The sequence below is a fragment of the Eurosta solidaginis genome, chromosome 1 (genome assembly GCF_040869045.1).
Source record: "Eurosta solidaginis isolate ZX-2024a chromosome 1, ASM4086904v1, whole genome shotgun sequence".
NCBI classification, from domain to species: Eukaryota; Metazoa; Arthropoda; class Insecta; order Diptera; family Tephritidae; genus Eurosta; species Eurosta solidaginis.
Genome location: NC_090319.1, coordinates 237,073,745 through 237,089,399, shown reverse-complemented (window position 1 = coordinate 237,089,399; position 15,655 = coordinate 237,073,745).

Genomic DNA, 15,655 nt, shown 5'->3' with positions numbered 1-15,655 from the left:
AATGCGCACCACAATGCGTGGGGAGGAGCAGATACTAACGAGAGAGGCGAATCTCGATATTGTTACATCCTGCAAACCAATTTGCAGATAGCCAAGAGAGGAAATGTCCCTACATACAATGTTTTGGATATTACACTGAGCTCCGAACGTGATATATCAAGGTATCATTGGATGGTTCTTGAAAGACCATCCTTCTCCGACCATGCGTATATCAGCGATAGCATCCCCTAAAGATCGTAGAGAAGGGAGGAACCTTTAGAAACCCTAGGTCAACGAACTGGACTAAACTCCGGAAAGAGATAGAAGCAAAACTGGGACAACCCAAAGAGGTTGCCAATGTGGAGCGACTGGAGGAGTCTAATGAATTTCTGAAAAGGACGCTTATGACTGCGTATAACAAAGCATGCCCTCTAAGTAGATTCAGAGGAACAGCAAAGCCGCCATGGTGGAGCAATGCTCTGAGTCTTCTAAGAAGACAGGTAAAAGAAATGTTTAAGTTAGAAAAGACCGCTGAAAGCGAAGCGTGTCGGGACGAGTACAGGGATCTACTGAGGGTCTACAAGCGTGAAATTTCCAGGGCGAAGAGAACCTCATGGAAAAGTTTCTGTAGGGACATAGCTCTAGCAAAACAGCACGGTTGAGAAAAGTTCTAGCGAGGGAAAACGTAATAGTGAGGAATCCTTTGAGGTGCTTCTCGATACACATTTCGCATCGGGAGATGGTTCAGAAGAGCCAGCAGACAGCACTTACACTTCGATCACGGAGCGGGTAGTGCCGGGCTTGGTGACCGATACCAAGATCGAATGGGCAGTGAAGACCGTTTTATAAGTTTAAATCGCCGGGCCCATATGGTATATTCCCGACCATGCTACAAGTTTCAAGTAGAGCGGTCGTGGAATGGCTTAAAATAATATTCGATGGGTGCATAAGACTGAAGCATGTACAGCACTCTCGGAGAACTGCTCATGTAGCTTTCCTACCAAAGGCGGGGAAGATCGGTCACGTGTATCCCAAAGACTATATACCCATTAGCTTAACATCATTTCTGCTCAAAACCTTTTAGAGGCTGACAGATGTGTACATAAAGTCCAACGTGGATGAGAAGCTGCTCTACACAACACAACATGCGTACACCAAAGGCAAGTCGGTAGGCACCGCATTGCATAGGGTGGTAATAAGCATAGAGAAAGCCCTGGAATATAAGGAATATGCTCTAGTAGTCTTCTTAGACATTTCCGGGGCTTTCAATAATGTTTCTAAATGGGCGATTATAGATGGTCTTAATTACATTGAAGTACATCCAGCCTTAACGAGATGGATCGGCTGCATGTTAAATTGCAGGAAGATTACATCAAAATGGGGATTTTACGAGGCCACGAAATGAGTGCACAGGGCACGCCGCAGGGAGGGGTGCTATCGCCTCTACTGTGGACGCTGGTCATAAACCAACTGCTCAGTCGATTCGATGAGGGACCCGTAAACCTTACGGCTTACGCAGATGACGTTGCAATTGTCATAAGTGGAAAGTGCCTTCCAACGATTAGCTCTTTGAAGGATCGGGCGCTTCGGGATATTCATACCTGGACATCAAATTTCTGGTTGAAAGTCAACGCGGAGAAGACGGATATGTTCTTGTTTACAAGGTCCCACAGGCACAAGGCCCCACATTGGATCAGGCCTGAGTTAGGAGGGGTGACCCTACAGGAGAAACCTTGCACAAATTATCTAGGAATCATCCTTGACAGTAAGCTCGCATGGAAGCTCAACGTGGAGGAGAGGGTTAAGAAGGCTTCAACGGCACTTTATGCATGTAAAAGAATGCTGGGGTGTACGTAGGACTTATCGCCCTCTGTTTCTCATTGGGGTTTTTACAGCGATTATAAGCTCTATTCTATACTATGGCGTTCTTGTTTGGTGGAAAGCCACACAAAAAACAACCTACCTCAAAAAATTAGAGGTTGTATGCAGATTATCAATGCTTAGCATTACGGGAGCCCTGAAAACTACACCGATGGCTGCACTGTATGCCATTCTGCACATTCCACCTGTAGACCTGGTAGCTAAGAACATAGAGTTAACAACTGCAACTAGGCTCGGAGCTTCAGGGCAGCTTGAGCGCCGACCATATGGCCATAGAAATATAGCGTCATAAATCAGAAGACGGACAGGCTACCTGATTCCCTATCTGCGCTTCGGGGGCGATCTTAAGGCCACAATAGAGGTGGACGGTTGGCGCAAGGGTGCTCAAATGACGGACGAGGCGATACATGTGTACACAGATGGTTCCAAAGTAGTGGAAGGAGTAGGGTATGCGGTATACTGTGCTGATCCGGAAATAAACAGATCCTACAGGCTGCCAGATTACTGTAGCGTTTTCCAAACGGAAATAGTAGCCGTAACCAAAGTGGTAGAAACCCTGGAAGAGAATAGCTTAAGCTGCAACCGTGTTAAGTTTTATATTGACAGTCAAGCGGCAATTAAGACAATAATCTCACATAGCACAGCATCTAAATGCGTGTTAGAGTGTAAACAGTCCCTGGAGAGAATCGGGACAGGCAGAAGCATACATCTATATCGGGACCCAGGGCATATGGGAATAGATGGGAATGAAAAAGCGGATGAACTAGCTAAAAAGGGCGTATCCCTTGAAGCTCCGTAGACGTCCCAATTAGGCTGGGCGAGATTAAGGAAGGCGAGAGGTGCACATAATCGACCAAGCGGGAAAGGCGTGGGTTCAAGCGCGGGGCTGTAAAGTGTCGAAGATTATGTGTAGGTCTTACAACCTCAGACTAACAAAGTTACTTCTATCATTAAAAAGGGAGGACTGTAGGCTCATGACGGGTATTCTGATTGCACACTGCCTTCTGGCGTCACATGCCTTTAAATTAGGCTTGGTCAATGAAAACAGATGTAGGAAGTGTGGGCTGGAGAGGAAACGATCGACCACGTTCTGTGCTCGTGCCCTGCGCTTTCCAGGCTAAGACTCCAGCTAATAGGAGTGATACAGCTGCCAGATCTAGAAGCAGCAACTGGCTTAAGTCCTAGGAAGCTTCTAGTATTTGCTAAGGGACGGAGTTATTTTATAACAAAGGTCCTGGTTACTGATAGGGTTTTTCAGTTTTGTCGTTAAAACAAACTTCTGGTAACACTACGGACTAATTCAGTCTAGGACGGAGTTATTTTAAAACATAGGTCCTGGTTTTTGATAAGGTTTTTCAGTTTGGTCGTTAAAACAAACTTCTGGTAACACTACGGACTCATTCAGTCTATGTGAAGTGCTCAAGGACCGGCTAGTTCAACGTTACCCAACCTACGACACGCATACCTACCGCGGGTATGTTCTAACACTCTAACCCGCTGGGGGGAAATGCAAATCGTTCCAATATACCTGACTTGTAGGGCATGATTTTCCTTTGCCGAGAGAGGACTTTATTTACCAAGTACTCGTAAAGTTTGATGTGTAAACATACAGGGGTACGTCTAGGAAAATAATGTTTTTAAGTTAACTAAAGCTCGCTTAGGGGTCGAAATAAAACCACAACAGAGGTAACTTAACTAGAAACTGATATTTTTGGGCTTTTTGAGAAGAGCTTCGTCTTATCCGGAGTAACTGATACCGACAAGCTATTGCTTATTAACGGTTTACTCCGAATTGCTAACACTCCGATAACAAGTGTATAACTATCCAAACCACATAGATGTCCTTTTGATAATTTAACGGTAACTTTTCAGTAAGTGATCTTTAACTGGTAACAAATCGATAAAATAAAAAAAAAAATAATTGTAAGGCGCGATAACCTCCGAAGAGATCTAAGGCCGAGCTTCCATTCCAATTTCCTCTTGATTTTCCCTACAACTTGGCCGGACGGGACCTACATGTTCTATGCCGATTCCGAACGGCATCTGCAAGGTAGATGAGTTTTCACTTAGAGCTTTTCATGGCAGAAATATACCCGGAGCGCATGCAAAACACTGCCGAGGGGCGACCCCGCTTAGAAAATTATCTTCTAATTGAAAAACCTTAATTCTAAGATTTTGCTGTTGCTTTGCCCGGGGTGTGAACCCAGGGCATACGGTGTGGTAGGCGGAGCACGCTACCATCACACCACGGTGGCCGCCAACAAATCGATAACATATTTATAATATATCATTAATTTTTCAATGATAAATTCAAAGCTTTCGATAACAAACGGATAACTCGTGGTTTAAGAATTTATTTTAATTTAATTTTAGTTAATTTTTTTTTTTTATTTATTTTATTTTATTTAATTTTTTTATTTTATTTTAATTTGTTTTATTTTATGTTATGTTATTTTACTTTACTTTATTTTACTTTGTTTCATTTTATTTTATTTTATTTCATGTTATTTTATTTTCATTAATTTAATTTTTTTATTATTTTATTTTGTTTTATTTCATGTAATTTTATATTCCTTTATTTTATTTTGTTTTATTTTATTTTATTTTATTTTATTTTAAATTATTTTATTTCATTTTATTTTATTTTCATTTATTTTATTTTTTTTATTATTTTATTTCGTTTTATTTCATGTAATTTTATTTTCCTTTATTTTATTTTATTTTATTTGTGACTAAGGGATTTAGGGTTCGGTATAATATCTTTGAGTTGGGCTCATGTTGAGCAACACGACGGTTTGGTTTTATTTTGTGTTGGCAGGAAGTCTTTGCAATACATGTTAATTGTGAACTAAATTGGACCTAATTTGGAAATTTTTTTGTATGTTTATTATGTTTATATGATTTATAGTGTTACATGTAAGTCGAAGTATATCCTTTGGTTATTTCTTGCAATATTTTAAGCCTTAAAAACATACATATTTGAAATATGGAGTGTTAAAATTGATTAAGTGGGGATGGGTAAGATGACTGAAGGGTAGGTAATTCGGCATTTTTTGGAGCAAAGGTAAGGTAAGGAGCCAGCATAGTGAAGCGAGCGGTACAAGGAAGGATAGGCTTCTTGTGAGGTGAGGTGAGAGAAGAAATTATTAAGATGATTGTGACATCCTCCCTGCATCAAGGTGGAAAAAAGGGTTCAGAATCGCGACTCCATTCACTGAGCTAGCTGGGGTAATTCCACCTTGTTTGCGCAAAAGTGCGGATTCACAAATGTATGTGTACGTGGCAATCGCCACCGTCGAAACATTGGTGCGATAGCACCTCGCCGCGGATTTGTTCAGTTTGAGAAGGAAGCTGGTGCCTTCCCAGTCAACCCTGTTGGTCCATAGCAAATCCGTTGCCCTGTTCTCATATTCCTGATTCTCCCCAGGGGATAACCCAGCGGTGGTCGGGCGGATCTGTGCACTCCCGTTTTGTCCAAATCGGAACCTTTCCTAACCATCTCATCTGCGAGTTCGTTTCCTTCAATGCCGCTGTGCCCAGGGATCCCGCAAAGGGAGACATTGAGATGACTTATAGAAGCCAGCGAGGCTCGACACCATCGCACGATATCGGATTTTATCATGTTGGACTCTAGTGCTTTTAAGGCGGCTTGGATGTCAACAAAGACTGTTTCGTCGGTTTCGGAGACCATACTATATTGAAGCAGCTTTGCTGCTCTGTCAATGAAATAGACCTCAGCCTGGAATACACTGCATGCGTCCGGAAGTCCGAATGATGGCTTAACTGTAGATATGCTAAGTACATTCCATTTTCGAGCCGTCGGTATAGACTGTAATGCCCCAACCATTGTCTAGGCCTTCTTCCAATTCCTCCCTTGAAGGATATCGTATATTCTGGAGCTGGAAGTCGAAACCGGCTGGGATGTGGTCGGTTTTAGATCTTAGGTCGGCTATTATTCTTTTTAATTTTCCCTTCGTCATGACGTCCAGAATCGTCGCGTGTCCGTTCTTAGATGATTTCCACATGTTGGATTCTCTTAATCGCAGAGCTCCTCTTTCGGCTAATCTTGAAGAGGCGTCAAGTGAAAAATTACATTTAGCGCTTCCTGAGGTGCGCTGCTCACGGCGCCTGACATTCCCAGGCATACCAGCCATTTTACCTTTCCGACCCTCTCTTTATTACTCTCTTTGTCTAGCGCCTGCCGCCAGACCAGGGCTCCACATGTTAGTATCGGTCGAATGACTGTGAGGTACATGCCATAAATGACATATGGTGCCAGTGCCCAGTTCCATCCAAAAGCCCTTTTGCAGGTGTAGTATGCTGCTAGAGATTTCTTTGATCTCATTTCAACGTTGCTTCTCCAGCTTAATTTGGAATCGAGTTTGTTGCCAATATATTTGACTTCCGAAGATAGGTTTAAGGTTGTACCGTTTAACCTCAGCAAGTTAAAGTAGGGTACCTTTGTCTTTTTCGTGAACAGGACAGGTTTTTGTTGGATTTACCACCAGCCTATTTTGTCTTGTCCATCGCAAAATGTCTCAAAGTGCCGTTTCCATGAGATCGCTGATCGTTGTGATCAGAATCACTAAGTCGTCGGCGTACGCAACTACCTTTCTTCCTTTTCTTCTAAAGATTTCTAAAATTTCACTGACCACCAGTATCCGGAGAAGAGGCGATAGAACCCCGCCTCTGGTGGTCCTTTTGCCAATAAAACTATTTCCTAAAGATGCGTTGACGACCCTATTCGTAAGAATAGAATCGATCCATGCAACTATAAAGCTTTGGGTTCCATATCGAGTAAGAGCATTGCAGATGGCCTCCGTCTGCACGTTCTGCTGCTAACGTGTATTCCTTGCAATTCAGTGAGTTCTCGATTGTACTGACTGCCTCATGAAGGGCACTTTCAACTGATTTACCTTTTCGGTATGCGTTCTGAGCGTGTCCATCCTGCAGAGATTGGCATTGTTTTTAATATGTAGATCGATAAGTATCTGCAGTGTTTTAAGGATAAAGGAAGGCTTATTGGTATATAGTATTTGGCTTCCAGGGCCTGATTAACCCTCAGGCCCTAGGCAACCATCAATTTGGGGGCCCTTTTTTAACGTCCGTTCCCTTCTTTTTTCGATTAAAAATACAAACTTATAGCTTTCAAAAAAATTGTATTGTCACAATGTAATATTGTCAATAAAATTACTATCTTCATTTTAAACTTGTCGTTTTCTACATTGTTTTCGGCAATTTCATCAATATCGATTTTGTTCAATAAATCTGACTCAATGCAAAGTATACCTAACATTCGAGTCGCTCTTGTCCCGTTGTAGCTCTTTCGGCAGCTTTAATTCTTTTTAATTGCAAGAAATATCGTTCTGCAGAACAATTTGTGATCATTGATGTTAAAAAAATTCGAAGAGCTATTTCTGTGTTAGGAAATACCTACATCGGCTAATTGATCTTCCATTCGAATCTTATACAAATGACTATGAGTTTTTTGTGCATTAGTGTATCTAGAGTTCACGTAACTTTGGAATTGTTTCATTTCAATGAAAAATTCTTCCAAATCTCTAGAATAAAAACGAACTAAGTTATTTATTGCTTCGTAGAGGTCTCCATCACTTAGAGAAAAGTTGATGAGAAATGCAGATCTCTCTGAAACTTCCATATACACTTTCGCACGTGGTTTGATTTCACTGTGAAGATTTTCGATGATTTCGAGGAAGGCTTTGGTGCTAAAATCAGCATGAGGCGAAAATTCTACTTCTGGAGCATTTCCGTCATTAGGTTGTTTTTTTCTACGACGAGTACGTTTTACGATTTCTGTATAACCTACACCAGGTAATAATTGTTTTGTTTTTTCCTCGAAATCATTGAACTTTTCACGGAATGAAACTAAACTCTCTTCTAACGATCCGTACAAAAAAGCGCACGTTTGCAAATCTGCTTTTTCACTTTGCAATGACTTACTCACTGAACGCATAACAGTCAAAATAGAGTTGCACAAAATCAGCATTAAATCAATCTCGAATATTCTCGAACTTTTCATTTACTTCTACTCTCGAACATTCACGAAAAGGTATTTGTTAAATGATACTGGGGCGAATATTAGCATCACTAAGCTTTTAGTAATAATCGTAACAACAAATCACAGCAAGCAGCGACATTTATGTACAAGTCAACAAAGAACATTCCACAAATATAACCAGCAGCTCGAAGTGAAGAGATATCTCACGCACACACATGTAGTCATCAGCGCAGTAGTTATTCCCACATACGCACGCACAAACTACAAAATTTACATGTATATAGCTGGTAACCAAGCATGACTTACAACCGTTCGCGAAATTACTAGATCTTAGAAAAATGGATGACCGACAAAACTGAGAGTATGAAAGCAGCGCAAGCTGAGGAATCAGTAATCAGTTTGATTTAACCACTTTTTGTGAAGTACGCGATATTGAAGTACTAGTCCCAAAGTAGACTAAATAACGACCATATTACAATACTGAATATTGGAGTTATTTATTCGACAGTTCAGCGATACCAACGTTAGCAGAAGGTGTAAAACATCAGGAAATCCCCAAATTCGTTACAATACATTCATTTCTACACCCTCTGTTCCAAAAATAGCCGAAATTTTTCGAAATAAAAACAACCAGTGTACATTTTGAGATAGTTCTATTTATTATTCAATATACCCTCCTTTCACTTCTATACACTTCTTTGCACGCTCATACAATTTGCCAAATGAGTCGGAAATATCCCTTTTAGGAACCTTGTCTAGTTCGTTGGCCGTCGTCTTTTGGATGCGGTCAATTGAGTTTTATTTATTTGAGTAAAATTTATTTTCAGTTCTGATTATATTTTTCTTTCACTCTCTAGAATTTTATATTTGTAAGAAAATTTTCGAAGTCTTTTTCAATTTTCGGGGGCCCCTAAAATCGGGGACCCCAGGCAACTGCCTATTCTGCCTACTTGTTAATCCGGCACTGTTGGCTTCTGGGAGGTAAAGTTTTACTGCTTTGGGATCGAAAGCCATCCGTACATTTCCCCAGGCTTCGGGTACATAACCATCTTGTAGGCATGAGAAGATGCCATCTAGATGTGGTATCAATTCATCCCAAATGGCTTTTAACATAGGTATCACACCATCCGGTCCCGCCGATGTGTAGGGCTCGATTGATTTTATAGCCCATGATATTTTATCTCGGTCAACGATGTCTGTGACGTAGGCTTCTGGAGTGTATAAGCGGTTTTCTGGCATCGTCGTGCTTATCGCATCCTTGCGTCGCGGAAAGTGTGTCTCCATAAAGAACTCTAGAGTTTTCTGACGGGAGACGGTCCATGAGCCATCAGACTTCCTCATGCTACTAGAGGCTATACTAGATCCTGATAGTATTTTGCGAAGTTTTGATGCCTCCTTTGTTGTCGCCAGGTGCTCACAGTATTGTTCCCATGATATATTTTTTGCCATCCTAATGCAGCTTTTGTATTTGTTCAAGCTACAGCTGTAAACACCCCAGCCCTCTTGCAGCCGGCTATGTTTGGTTTTGTTGAAGAGTTTTCTAGTGGTTGATATGAGTTTGCTTACATCTGTGTTCCACCACGTAGTCCTAGGGTTTTTTCCGTGGTCTAGTTCAAAAGTGTTTGTCAATATCGTTTACCCCTTTGTCTATATTATTAGCGCCCGGTCTGACTTCCACTTCCGTGGATGCCAGTTTGTGTGATACTGCTTCAGAATATTTATTTCAGTCTATTTTTCTTGGATTTCTATATGGCCGAAGAACTTCCACTTCAAGATCGATGGTGAAGAGTATCCTACTCTGGACCGAGATGGAGCACGTGTCTGACACTCTCCAGTCCTCGATTCTTACAGTCTGTAGCCAAGGTTATATCTATGACTTCCCCTCTAATTCTATTCCTAAACTTTGGCTGGTTGCCTTTGATGCATACAATTAGGTTAGTAGTAAGTAAGTAGTCAAAAATGTACTTACTTCTTGCATTTGTGTCGCTGCTGCGCCATAGGTCGTCACGTCCGTTGGCGTCGGGGCCGATGACCATGTCCGTTCCATGGGTTTCCGCGAACTCCTCAAGTTTTCGGACAGGTGTCGGTGGTGGCGTGTCCCCCTCGTAAGAGAAGTATGGAACGATAGCAGCAGCTTCCACCCCTGCTTTTACAGTGCCGAGGTATCCTTTGCAGTGCTGTGTAGAGATAAATAGATTAATAATTTTCTTAGCTACAATGCATGCTCTAATTTTACCCTCTTGTGGTGCATGTAAACGGTAGCCGTCTAGCCTAATCGAAATCCGCAACCCTGTCCCTAACTAGCCAGGGTTCTTGGATTAGAGCTATATCAACTCCGTGTTCTGCAATGAATTTCGTTAGGTCGAGCGAGGCGGAAGTTGAGTGGTGCAAATTAATCCGAACCACCGCGAGCTTCTTCCTTTGCGGCATCTGACCTGTCAATAGGCACAACACGCATCCCAGCCTAAACCTAACGACGATTAAGCCTCTTTTCGGCTGGCAGCGATGTTTGATTGATTGTAATCAATAGGTCGCTGCCCGCCCTCGTCTTGGAGGGTGTCAGCGAGACCACCTCCCATTGGTCTGCTCTTGGCTCCTTGTTCTGCTTGCCCAGTAGTCTCAGTATGGACTTAGTTGCCATTACTGGAGGTGGCATAAACACTGAGATCACCGGACGAAGCGGTAAACTGGAGCGAGGGATCACCTCCAACTGTGCTCCCGACCACAGATCGCCCAAGCCGTGGACTGAATTCGTTAAGAAATCGAGAGATTTCTTGTTGCAGCAACCGACAACCTTGACGGCCTTCTGCCAGCCCGCCCCGTCGAAGGATATCTCCTCGCTGTCAGCCTCGATCATCTTTTCCATGAGTTTGCCCTCTCAAAGTGACCATCTTTCCGGCATTATCTTCCCGTCAGGGTTAATTTTGCCGATGATGGCTACTTGTAGACCTGAGGGACAGTCGAAAGTAGCGTGAGGTATACGCCCTTTTTGAATCCTTCTCCTGCAGACGTGCCGGAGAAACAGGAACAGTTTATTTCTTAAATTCTTTATAATGCAAGCCGCATAAAAGGGTGCTATTGGTATTTCATCTCATCATGCATAAGATTACGTTTAACGTATCTACATATATGAAAAACTGCTTATGTTATGGGGCTTCCAGTCCTCGCAAGTGAGCCAGCGGCTAGCTGAGCGAAAGGGACTCTGTAATGGCGCGGGTCACCCTTCACTTAAGTAAGGACGACGGGGGCTGCCATCGGGCTACCTATCCCCCCTCCTCCCACCTAGGTGTTGACCGGCCGACGCCTTAATAAACACTTCTCCTTTACTTTGGCTTTGACAGTAAGCCGGTCCGTTTGAGTAAGGGCCTGTGCAAAAAACTTTCGTGGCGTAAAAACTTCCCTTATATAAATTTTAAAGATTACAGTCGCTCTCCACTGCAAATAGCGAAATGAAATTGAAATTATTTTTACTATCGTACATATTCCACAGATATAACGTAAAATTTTACGTATTTACAGTTTTGTCATTTTGAAAGAGTTTCGCCAATTTGCAAGGCAGAAGGGTAATATATTGATAAAAAATATGTTGATATGCTTTATTTTAGATATGCCTTTTTCATTTACACGTAATTCACTTTACTATAAAACAGATTTGATAAAAAAAAAGGTGCAAAGGCATATATTTCCGCCAACTATACCTAATTTAGTATTACATGTTACTCAACACAAAAATATTTGTTTTAAATAACCTACATTTAGAGTAATTGCGGGTATTGTGGTATAGGCGGATAATGTGGTACACCAGCTTTTCTCGATAATTTTAAATGTGAAGGAACAGGGATCTATCTAAATAACTCGGCGTTTTAAGAATAATAATAATGCATGATTTGACTGTGCTTTGCAGGCAATGTTTTGAATCAGTTTTACTAAAAGTTCGTGGTGGTGCGATTGACTTTTTTCGACCGTACATAACGATTTTATAAAGCAAATTCAAGAATTTAAAGCTACATTCGTTAGTCGGAAAGTAATCAGAGAGAACGATGTTGGTGAACTGTGTATGCAATGTTTTTAATTAATTTGTGTATAATTAATTATTTCAAAATAATGTGATAAAACCCTAGGGCTGCTATTGTGGTATAGGTAAAGGCGGATATGGTGGTATAGTATACCAAAGAACCTTACCGATTGAAAATATGCCGAAAAAGGGGAAATAAAGGAAATGGAGAGGAGGGAATACGAAAATAGATATACAAGAAGTAGAAAAAGGTTGAATGGGTATTCTCTTGACTTCCAATACATTCAACGTCCTCATATTACTCTACAGCGCATGTCAAGAGGTGAGAAACACATAGATGAAATATTGTAAATTAAAAAGGGGCATTGATATTGGGGGCCAACACATGCAGATGTCCGATCTTTGAACTATAAAATTGCGAAAAAGAACAATGTTCCCACTAAGTTGTCACTTAAGCGGAGAGAGGCTTTGTCATAAGCGTCATAACTTGCATTAACGATGGAAATAGATTCTTCCAAATTTTTCTATATTTCCCCGTAAAATCCACAATTCTCTTCTCACAAAGGACGCTCTATCTGGGTCAGCCTCTTTTTGTCGTTTGTCCGGGTGGGTTCAGATTCCAATCTTCACAGGATGGTTCAGATATATTTTTAAATTTCCATTTGAAACTGCTCTGCTTTTTTTGGGCCGACACTATAGTCACACTTGCAATACATAAATTATTGATCTTCCACGCAAAAACAATGTCAGTATCATTACGTTGCCTCCTTAGTTTTACCGACCTCTCCTTACACAAATAATTTGTAACATAGCAAAAAACGGAAGCCAAAGTTAATCCATTTGCTAAAAAGTTTAATAAAATAATAATTTCTACAAAGTCATTTGCTGATTCAATTTCAATTGATAGTGAAGAAAACCTTTCAGATATTCCACCAACAAAAGAAACCTCGTGTGATGTGTGTTCCTAACCGCAGTGCTATTTTTTATTTCTGTTTCGTGTTATTAAGTCTATGATTTCAACCAATTTAATTGCAATATTTCAGTTTTTAACGGTGTGAATTTTTCCTATCTATATAAAGACTTACAGCCGTTTTCTCATGTGAACTTTAAAATTTATACGCCCTATTTCCACAAATTTTGTTCACAAAAAATATTTTTATTGGACAGTCAAAGCTTGAAGTTTACTAGAAAAACCATCCTTAATTGTTTTAATTTTTTAAAGTCTAATATTATGTTTTAAAGTTTTAACAAATTTCGTTTTCAGTTTTCAAATAAAATGTTACTTTTCAATTTAAAACCACCTTATTATTTAAGGGTGGGTATTTTGGTACACCTATACCACATGAGCCGACAAGATATACCATATTACCCGCCAATTTTTTCAAAAGCCCGTTTATGAGTTTTAAGGTATTTTTTTAAAAATCTCTAAAACTTTTAGCTGTAAGGTTTTTGCTTCTTTTATTCGCAATTCTTGTAGTAACTCATTAACCCAAATTTTTGATTTTGCGGACAATAAAAATACAGAAAACAAGTAAAGGTGTCTAAGTTCGGGTGTAATCGAACATTATATACTCAGCGTGAGCTTCAATTTTACATTTCCTTTCAAATAAATTACTTTTCTACATAATACGTAGCACCGCTTAGTCATAAAAGGAGCGGTGCCACGCCCATTTTTTTTTAATTTGAAATTTTTCCTATTTATTGTTATAAATCCACTTTGGAAATGAAATACCATTGAAATAAAGCTCTCTTTTACAAAGATACAGCTTATTTCATTCGTCCACGAGCCTTTTAAAAATCTTTTATATAAAAGTGGGCATGGTCCTTAACCGATTTCGTTAATTTTTGTTCAAAGCATTCCTTATAGTAAAGGCAACCTCTGCCGAATTTTGTTACGATAGGTTTAACGATTTTTGATTTATGATTAATAATATTTGTAAAATTGATTTTATCACAAGTGGGCGGTGCCACCCCCATTTTAAAAAGTTTTTTTTTAATTTTTATCAAGAGCCTCAATATCAGTCCACGTGTCAAATTTGAACATTATAGGTGTAGTATATACAAAATAATAAGGTTTTTTGTGTTTTCCAAAATGTTATATATGTAAAAAGTGGCAGTGGTTATCATCCGATATCGCTCATTTTCAATACCAATCTATTCTGGGTCCAGATAAGCTCATGTACCAAATTTGGTGAAGATATCTTTAATATTTACTCAAGTTATCGTGTTGACGATCGGACGGACATGGCTCAATCAAATTTTTTTTCGATACTGATGATTTTGATATATGGAAGTCTATATCTATCTCGTTTCGTTTATACCTGTACAACCAACCGTTATCCAATCAAAGTTAATATACTCTGTGTGCAAAGCAAGCTAAATATAATAAAATGGGTACACCACATTACCCGCACTTACTCTATATAAATGGAAGGCGCGATAACCTCCGAAGAGATTTTAGGCCGAGCTTCTCTTCCAATTTGCGTCGTGCTCCTTTTTAATTTTTCCTACAAATTGGCGGGACGGGACCTACTTGTTTTATGCCGACTCCGAACGGCATCTGCGAGGCAGATGAGTTTTCACTGAGATCTTTTCATGGCAGAAATACACTCAGATTGCTTGCCAAACACTGCCGAGGGGCGACCCCGCTTAGAACAATTTTCTTCTAATTGAAAAACGTTTTTTCTAAAATTTTGATGTTGCTTTGCCCGGGGTGTTAACCCAGGGCATTCGGTGTGGTAGGCGGTGCACGGTACCATCACACCTAGGTGGCCGCCATATAAAAATTATAAAAACTAAAAATAAATAAATAACTGCAAGGCGCAATAACCTTTGGGCCGTGCTTCTCTCTGCGTCGTACTCCTTTTAATTTTTCCTAGAAATTGGCGAGACGGGACCTACATGTTTTTTGCCGACTCCGGATGGCAAGGCAGATGAATTTTCACTGAGAAGGTTTTCATGGCAGAAATACACTCGGAGTGTTTGCCAAATCACTGCCGAGGGGCGACTTAGAAAAACTTGTTTCCATATTTTCAATGTTACTTTGTCCGGGGTTTGAACCCAGGATCTTCGGTGTGGTAGGCAGTACACGCTACCACCACACCACCACACCATGGCGGCCGATGTGTTCTAATAAAAAATTCTTTCATCGAAATGGGTCACCCTCAAAAATAAATATTAATAATATTTTAAAAGCTTTTCTAATTTTCCAAATTTCCCGTGAAACTTTCTAATTATGTTTTAAGTGTCAAGACTGTAGCTTATTTACTAAAAAATTCCGTCGCAATATTCCAGCCTTTCAGTACGAATTTTTTTAATATCTCGATCCGTTCGCTACCTAGTGAACATTTTTATGATTTATAGATACTGCACAAGCCTCTGAACTACGGTTTATATTACAAGCTTATTTTGAAGCTCGCTATGAATAGATCGCTAGATTGAAAATATTGGCATAATTTTTTAAATATACAAGCTACAAAGTATTTTTCTACGTTTTTCACTGTTTTCCAGGCTGCTACTTAAATATTGGCAACGAGATTATAAATCTCGTAAAAATCTTTTCGAGAGGAATTACCTCGATCCGCATCCCCCTTTGTGGAATTTTTTATACATTTGTTGCATTGTATCGGTGCTCTTGAACGTGTTTTTAAATATTATGTTACATTCGCCTCCTAGGGTAATTTTTCCCCTCATGCTGCATTGTCTTCAGGTTCTTAAAAATATTCCAAGTTTCAAGGCTCTTGGTAAAGGGGACGTTAGTA